General features: G+C 39.8%; 1 pseudogene; it reads right to left on the bottom strand.

Moving 5' to 3' along the window:
* The window catches only part of LOC103196939, a 33,741-nt pseudogene extending 33,334 nt beyond the window's left edge, over positions 1–407 (bottom strand).
* Between the last annotated feature and the right edge of the window lie 2,070 nt (positions 408–2,477).

Raw genomic sequence — 2,477 nt, 5'->3', positions numbered from 1 at the left:
GCTTGTGAGCCATTTATCTAAGATAAATTTCTCTCTCTCTCTCTATAAATATATATATATATATACTTTGCCGGTTTTTGTGTTTCTCTAGAGAACACAATCCAACACAATATGTTACAGCCAAAATCCAAAGAGGACCACCAGACATTGTGCCTCCTTTTAAGCTGTGGTAGGGGCCAGGTGCAATAATGTATTCTTCACTTTATTAGGAATATCTTGACATGCCCCATACCACTGGGCCACTAGTAATTTCACTGAGGTAGGAAGCACCTGAATTTCTGTCTGGTCAATTTTCCGTCCTCTAGCACTCAACCCAGCACTGGGGAGATTATAGTTCTGCTGCCAAATATCTAATTCCACTAATTACAACATAAATGTTAAACCTACCTTATCTTTCCACTCCTCATTTCGTCAAGCTGCACAAAGAAAATCACAAAAAATTAAAAATAAACTATTGAAACAATTCAGTGTTGATGGACCTTATTTCAAACTGTTGGCACAATTGTTCAAAATGTGCCTTGCATAAAAATCAGTTTAAATGAGCTTGTATTAAATGACCTAATATGCCCCAAATGTCAGCAATTTTCCAGCGGAGGGCAATTATTATATCATTTCCTACTGTGTATGGTATACACTGTGTATGGCAAGGAAGCAGCAGCAGGGATCCAGATAAGGCCAGGTACCCAGGCCACTGCCCTAAGTGGCAGGAAAGAGATGGGGATCCATGTAAGGGGAGGGTGGGGAGGGTGGGGAGGTTTTGAACAGCTAAGGGAGACAAACTTGTCTGTCAATTTGTCCTACTGGGGTGGCATGTTGCTGGGAGGCTTGAGGCTGTGCCACTAATGTCTCAAACCCAGCACAGTTGCACATGCTACACAGGTTTCAACAGCTTACAGACTGAGACAGACTAGGAAAGGAGGAGGCCATCTACCTCTCAAAGAATTGGCCAGGGAAAACCTTAATAATAGCAGAGAAACACTGTCTGATACATTACTGTGCAACTTTATGAATAGCTTGGAAACATTGTCTGATAGTGAAGGAGGATAAGCCACTTAGGTTGGAAGGCTCTCAAAACAGGACTGGGAAAGAGCTGTAGCATCAGAGTAGAACAAGCCTTACTGATATGGATAAGGTAAAGCTTTCGAGACCTCCATTTGCTGATGTGGCATGACTCAAATTGAGGAGAAACAACTGCAAACATCCATTAATAATCAGAACATGGAATGCACAAAGGATGAATCTAGGAAAACCAGAAGTTGTCAAAAATAAAATGGAATGCATAAAGATGGATATCCTAGGCATAAGTGAGCTGAAACGAACTGGTTTGGGCCATTTTGAATCAGATAGTCATGTGGTATGCTATGCTGGGAATGACCATTTGAAGAGGAAATGATGTGATATTCAACATCACAAAGAATGTTTCAAGATCTGTCCTGAAGTACAATGCTGTCAGTGATAGGATAATTAATATACATCCGCCTACAAGGAAGACCAGTTTATACAACTATTATTCAAATTTATGCACCAATTACCAAAGCCAAAGCTGAGTAAATTGAAGATTTTTATCAGCTTCTACAGTCTGAAATTGACTGAACATGCAATCAGGATGTCTTAATTATCACTGGTGACTGGAATGCAAAAGTTGGAAACAAAGAAGAATCGCTGGTAGTTGGAAAATTTGGCCTTGGTGACAGAAATGATGCTGGAAATTGCATGATAGAATTTTGCAAGACCAATGACTTATTCATTGCAAATATCTTTTTTCAACAGCACAAACGGTGGCTATACACATGGACTTCACCAGATGGAATACACAGGAATCAGATTGACTACATCTGTGGCAAGAGGCGGTGGAAAAGCTCAATATCTTCAGTCAAAACTAGGCCAGGAGTTCATTGTGGAACAGACTTTCGACTGTTCATATGCAGGTTCAACTGACTAGAAGAGATTCATATCTGTACCCATTCCAAAGAAAGGTGATCCCACAGAATGTGGAAATTATCAAACAATATCATTAATATTGCACACAAGTAAGATCTTACTGAAGATAATTCAAAAACGGTTGCAGGAGTATATTGGCAGAGAACTTCCAGAGGTGCAAGCTGCATTCAGATGAGGATGTGGAACAAGGGATATCATTGCTGATGTCAGATGGATCTTTGCTGAAAACAAAGAATACCAGAAAGTGATGTTTGCTTGTGTTTTCTTTACTATGCAAAAGCATTTGATTGTGTGGATCATAACAAATTGTGGATAACATTGAGAAGAATGAGAATTCCCAAACACTTGATTGTGCTCATGAGGAACCTGTACATTGACCAGGACACTGTTGTTTGAACAGAACAAGGGGACACTGCATGGTTTAAAATCAAGAAGCGAGTGCATCAGGGTTGTATCCTTTCACCATACTTAATCTGTATGCCAAGCAAATAATCCGAGAAGCTGGACTATATGAAGAAGAATGTGGCATCAAGATT

The sequence above is a fragment of the Orycteropus afer genome, unplaced genomic scaffold (genome assembly GCF_000298275.1).
Source record: "Orycteropus afer afer isolate SDZICR_OR568_19922 unplaced genomic scaffold, OryAfe1.0 scaffold00071, whole genome shotgun sequence".
NCBI classification, from domain to species: Eukaryota; Metazoa; Chordata; class Mammalia; order Tubulidentata; family Orycteropodidae; genus Orycteropus; species Orycteropus afer.
This window is presented reverse-complemented; position numbering and strand designations above follow the sequence as displayed.